The following is a 6,953-nucleotide window of genomic DNA, read 5'->3' as shown; positions in this document are numbered from 1 at the left end:
AAATAGTACTATTAAAGTACTTTATTAATATAATATATAATAATATAATAAAGTATTAATAGTACTTTATTAATAGTACTTTATTTTTTGATGCATAATATTTCATTGCATGGGTGTACCATACTTTATTTTACTGATAAAATATTATAGATGTATCTTATAGTTTACATTCTTATATGAATAGTCTTTCAGATTGTTTCTAATTTTTGCTACCATAAATAATTCTTCAATAAATAGTCCTGGATGTGGTTTCTTGTACAACAGCACAAGTGTTTCTTTTTTTTTTTTTGGGGGGGGGGGGGGACGGAGTCTCACTCTGTCGCCCAGGCTGAAGGGCAGTGGCCGGATCTCAGCTCCCTGCAAGCTCCGCCTCCCGGGATTACGGCATTCTCCTGCCTCAGCCTCCGGAGTAGCTGGGACTACAGGCACCCACCACCTCGCCCGGCTAGTTTTTTGTATTTTTTAATAGAGACGGGGTTTCACTGGGTTAGCCAGGATGGTCTCGATCTCCTGACCTCGTGATCCGCCCGTCTCGGCCTCCCAAAGTGCTGGGATTACAGGCTTGAGCCACTGCACCCAGCCCAGTATAAGTGTTTCTATAGAATAAATGCTTATAATTAGATTTGCTGGTGTGCACATATTAATTTTAATCAATGACTGTACTGCTAGTTGCTCTCCAGAGTAGTTATACTAATTTAATACATAAGCAATATGAAAATAGCTCTTCTCCTCATTCTTGCCAGTAGATATAATTTTAAAATTATATATTTTGCCAGATTTGCATTAAAAAAGAGTATTTTATTTTCCTTTTATTTGTATTCTTCTGAATTTTGTGAAGCTAAGTAACTTTCTGTATATTAATTTGCCATTTATAATTCTGCAATTGGCTTTCTTATGTATTCATGGATCTGTTTCTGGAATCTTTATCCTTTTTTGTATTGAGCTATTTTATTTATTGTATCAATAACTCACTATTTTAATCACTATATATTTATAATACAGCTTCACATTAGGTTGAATGAGTTTATTGTTCTAGCCCAATTTTTTTTAAAAAAAATATCTTGGTTATTCTTAAAAATGTACAGTTTCATATAATTTTATAATCACCAGGTAAAAGTATGAAAATCATTTTGACCTTAGTCATGGTGTACACTGAATAATTTTGGAGAATTGACATTTTTTAAATTGTGGATGTTCCCATCCTTGGACTTGGTATTTATTCATTTGTTTAGTGCTTCTTTTTGTCCTTCTGTAAAAAATGTTATTTTTTCACAAAGATTGTGCATATTTATTTATTCCTAGGTAATTTATAGTTTTTTTGTGTGATATCATGGCATACTAGTTTCCCAGGGCTGACATAAAAAATTACCAGAGGCCAGGAATGGTAGCTCACACCTGTAATCCCAACACTTTGGGAGGCCAAGGCTGGAGGATCGCTTGAGCCCAGGAGTTTGAGCCTAGACTGGGCAACAAAGTGAGATCCCTGTCTCTACAAAATAAAACAATTAGCCAGGTATGATTGCGCATGCTTGTAGTCCCAGCTATTTGGGCGGCTGAGACAGGAGAATTGCTTGAGCCCAGGAGTTTGAGGCTGCGGTGAGCCACGATCATGCCACTACACTCCAGCCTGGGTAATAGAATGAGAACCTGTCTCAAAACAACAACAAAATTACCACAAAATCAGTGACTTAAAAACACAGAAATTTATTTTCTCATAGTTCTGAAGGTCAAAGGTTAGAAATCAGGGTATAGGCAGGGCTACACTCCCTCCAGTGGCTCTGGAAGTGGATTCTTCCTTGCCCTGTTCAGTTTCTGCTGGCTCCTCATATTCCTCGGTTAGTGGCTGCATAACTCCGATGTCTGCCTTCATCTTCACGTGGCCTTCCTCCCTTGTGTCCCTAAAATTTTCATGTCTTTTCTCCTATAGAGATACTAGTCACTGGATTTAGGGCTTATCCTAAATCCAGGATGATTTTATCTCGAGATCCTTAAATAATTATATGTGCAAAGACTCTATTTCCCAATAAAGTCACATTTTGAAGTTCTGGGTGAACATGAATTTCAGGGGGGCACTACAAATAGGAAATAACTTTTTTTTCTGACATATATTCTAACTGGTAATTAACTGATATAATATAGAAAAGATAATAATTTTTACATGTAAATTACACATCTAGGCTCTGTTGCTGAAAATTCAAGAAAATATTTTGCCAGTGTCTTCTTGGATTCACTTTAATTTCTTGAGCAATCAATATTATTGACTGCAAGAAGACCAATTCTAAATCTTTCTTTATACAATTTATACTTCGTTTTCTCCATCTCTTTTCATTGGTTAGGACTTCTAATAAAATATTAAATACAACCACATTTATTCAAGTCTTTTTGATGTCTTTCAACCAAGTTTCACAGTTTCTCCAGAAACATCTTGCTCATATATATTTTTTTAATTTAAAAGATTTATTTATTTTTTTTTTTGTAGAGATGAGGTCTCACTTGTTGCCCAGGCTGCTCTCAAACTCCTGGCCTCAAGTGATATTCTTGCCTTGGCTTCCCAAAGTTCTGGGATTACAGGTGTGAGATGCTGTGCCTCGCCTACACATAATTTAAATCAATTTCATTTCTAAATACTTTATGGTTTTGTTGCTTATATGAAAGGGATACTTTAAAATGTTTATTTTCTACTTTGGTTTTGCTAATATATAAATATATTATTTGAAAAACTGATCTTGTATCTTATAGCCTTACTGAACTCTCTTTGTACTTTGAAGAATTTGTTAGTTTATTCCTTTGTATTTTCTAGTAGGAAATTATATTTTCTGTAAATAAAGAGTTTTCTTCCTCCTTTTCCAGTATTTATATCTGTATTCCTTTTTTCTGCATTTTACTAAGCCCTCCAGGATACATTGAATATTAGTAAAAAGAGAAACAATTATTGTAACTGTAATTTTTTCAAAGTTCTATCATTAAATGCAGTTAAAAATTTTTTTTGTATTTGTTTTGTTTTGTTTTGTTTTGAGACAAGGTCTTGCTCTGTTTCTCAGGCTGGAGTGCAGTGGCACAATTACAGCTCACTGCAGACTCAACCTCTGGGGCTCAAACTGGGACCATATGTGTGTGCCACCATGCCAGGCTAATTTTTTTTTTTTTCTGGAAAGATGGGATCTCCTTATGTTCCCCAGTGTGGTCTCAAGCTCCTGGGCTCAAGCAATCCTCCCATCTTGGCCTTTCAAAGTCTTGGGATTACAGGTATGCACCACCATGCCTGGCCTAAGTTTTCGATAGATATCTTTTTTCAAGTTAAAGAAGTTTCCTTATATACTTACTATGCTAAGACTGTTTAAAAAGATAAAGTATAGGGCATATAAGCTTAGAAGTTGCCACTGTGTTCTAACAAGAAGTATTAATAAAAACCTGAGCAAACTGAAAAATCAGCAACTCTTCTTAGATCCATCAGAGAAGTGAGGTCACAGGGCAATCTGCCACCCTCACAATTAGAGAAATAGGCAACTACAAAGAATCACCACAACTTACAGGAGCAGAAACCCAAGAGCAGAAATCTCCAGACCATCCAATGCCAGGGTAGGAACACCTGAATTGCAATTGCTGGTGGTGCAGTGAGGTCAAGTGTGACAGTTTACGAACCCCGGGGAAAGCCAGTCATAGGGAGATGCCCACACTTTTGTGAATTTTACTTCCAGGAGCTCTGACAAGTCTTCATAGTGAGTATCAGAGAAAAATTCCCTCCTGCTTTTGGTAGAGGGAGGGAAAAAGGAACCATTCTGAAATACTTCATTGCATTCTACCCTTCTTTACAACGTGTGACCTCAGAAGAAACTATCTCACGAAAACCTAACCTACTTGGGTTTCATCAGAGCCTAACTTACCTGAGGGAAGAAAAATACCCAGTGACAGCTCTACTGTAGTCATCCTGTTCCACGTAAGTCAGGGGAAAAACTGAGAAATGCTGGTTAAGTGCACAGGCTCACCAAAAGACTCAGACTGTAAAACCATTTTCTGCGCCCAACACCTTACCACCATATCACTAAAGGCCTGTTTACCACAGTTCCTCTTACCCAGTGCCTCATGTACACCTTTCAACCAAAAATTACAAGACACACTAAAAAGCAAAAAATGTAGTTTGAAGAGACTGAACAAGCATCAGACCTGGAGTCAAATATGGAAGGAGCATTGGAATTATCAGAGGATAAACTTTTTAAAAGCTATGATTAATATGCTAAGGGCTTTAATGGGAAAAACTAGACAACATGAAAGAACAAATGGATAGTATAAGCATAGAAATGTAATTATAAGGAAGAATCAAAAAGAAATGCCAGAGATCAAAAACACTGTAACAGTAATAAAGAATGCCGTTGATGAACATGTTGGTAGACTGGACACAGCTGGGGAAAGAATCTCTGAGTGTGAGTATATGACAGTGAAAACAACCAACACTGGAATTGCAAAGGAAAAAGAAACGGGGGAAAAAAACAGATTAGAATATCAAAGAACTGTGGGACAACTACAAAAGGTATAAAATATGTATAATGGTAATATCAGAAGTGAGAAAGGAACAGAAACAATATTGAAACTATAAATGACTGAGAATTTTACCAAATTAATATCAGACACTAAATCACCAGTTCAGAAAGCTCAGAGAACACCAAGTTGGATAAAAGCCTATATATATACACACACACATACACACACACACATATATATACACACATATATATATACACACATATATATACACATATATATGTATATATACCTAGCCATATCATATTTAAACTTCAGAAAACAAAAATAAAGAAAAATCTTGAAAAAAAAAAAGCTAGAGGGGAAAAGAATACCTTATCTATAGAAGAGCAAAGATAAGGATTACATGACTTTTCCTCAGAAACCATGCAAGCAAGAATAGAGTGGAGTGGAATATTTAAAGTGGTGAGAAAAAAACCTACCAACCTAGAATTCTGTACCTTGCAAAATTATCTTTCAAAAGTGAAAGAGAAATGAAGACTTTCTCAAAAAAGCTAAAAGAGGAGAATTTGTTGCTAGTAGACCTTCCTTGCAAGAAATGTTAAAACAAGTTCTTTAGAGAGAAGGAAAATGATATAGGTAAGAAACTCAGATCTACATGAAGAAAGGAAGAGCATTAGAGGATGAATGCATGAAGACACCACTAAGCTAAATACTGAACAAATAATTCTTGGACTTTTGAGAACCTCTGGCCTAATTCTTGTGGGAAAATCCAGCCAAAGACCAAGGAAGAGGATGATGAACTTTTAAAAATTTTATTTATTAATTTATTTACTTATTTATTTTTGAGACAGGGTCTTGTTCTGTTGCTCACGCTGGAGTGCAGTGGTGCTGCCATTGCTTACTGCAGCCTCTCAAGTCATGAGATCTTCTTACCTCGGCCTTCCAAGTAGCTTGGACTACAGGTATGTGCCACCATGCCTGGCTAATTTTTTAAATGTTGTAAGGACAAGGTCTCACTATGTTGCCCAGGCTGGTCTTGAACTCCTGAACTCAAGCGATCCTCCCACCTGGAGCTCCCAAAGTGCTGAGATTAGAGGTGTGAGCCACTGCGCTTGGTCAAATGATGGACTTCAGGAATACCTAGATAGATTCTATGTAATCTTCGGCCTCTGGAAATCTACTCGCCATATCTGTTAGCCAATGCCTGTCTCAGAAAATCACTGAACTAAAGGCCCTGTGCAGCTTTCAAATCATCTAGGTCATCTTCTACTAGGATGGCTGCTCAATCTTACAGAAGCATTCAAAGATAACCACTTCTACTCACTAGGAGAAGATGGTGTGTCTCTCAATGATGAAAAGTGAACCTCGGGACTTCCAAAGATATTACTGATTTCCTCTTGCAACAGAACATGATGAAAGACCCATAACACCAGTGGAGAGCAGGCAGTATTGGATATGGAGTTTGTGATGGAAGCTGGTGTGCCACCCAGATCCTCATGGGTATCTTTTACACCTCTGTGGGCCCAGTCCCCAGCTAAGCACTTTGCAGTTAAAGGATGGCATCTGCCCTGGACTGGAGCCAGTTCAGCCCCTCTGGAGGGCCAGCAGTGTCTGGGAGTTTTACGTCTCCTTTGGCCACCAGACCTTCTGCCCTACTCTACCACTTTCCTTGGCCTGAGGCCAGAGACTGACTGCTTTGGGAGTCCAAAAGTCCAGCTTCCTTACCTCAAGGAAGAGTATACTCTTAAGAGTAGTTTATGCTCCAGAGTTCCCCTAGGGTCAGGCTGAAGCTGGGACTTCATATGAAATCACACCTTTGCTCAACTTCTTCCCTTTTCCTGACCTTTTCACATTCACTTACTGGTGTCCTGGGAGCCCTTCCTTAATAAGTAAGTTTCTTTATTTTACCTAAAAAATAAAATAAAAAGTGTAAATAAATGTTGAATTCTGCCCCAAGTTTTACTTACATTATTTGGCATGATCATATTGCTTTATCTTTAACCTAGCATGGCAAATTACATATACAGTTTTTTTTTTTTTTTTTTTTGTAATAGGTTATAATCTTGGCATATAACGATAATAGAGATAAGAACCTATCTCTATTTTCTTAAGTGAGATTGGGCTCTTAATTTTATTTCTTGGGCAGTATTTACCTTGTTTCTGTTTCGAGATTATATTCGCCTTATAAACTGACCATTTATCTTTCCTTCTCTTTTGATTTTGCGGGAAAATGTATAGGTAATTTTCTTTGCGCCTTGCAGATCTGGACCTCATACCTTGTGTTGGATGGGGATTTGATTATGGCTTTTTTTCTGTTTTCTTTCTTTTTTTTTCTTGAGGCAGAGTTTCTTTCTTGTTGCCCAGGCTGGAGTGCAGCGGTGTAATCTCGGCTCACTGCGCCCTCCACCTCCTGGGTTCAAGCAATTCTCCTGCCTCAGCCTCCCAAGTAGCTGGGATTACAGGTGCACACC

Source organism: Rhinopithecus bieti, unplaced genomic scaffold (genome assembly GCF_001698545.2).
Source record: "Rhinopithecus bieti isolate Rb0 unplaced genomic scaffold, ASM169854v2 scaffold_31127, whole genome shotgun sequence".
NCBI lineage: Eukaryota > Metazoa > Chordata > Mammalia > Primates > Cercopithecidae > Rhinopithecus > Rhinopithecus bieti.
This window is presented reverse-complemented; position numbering follows the sequence as displayed.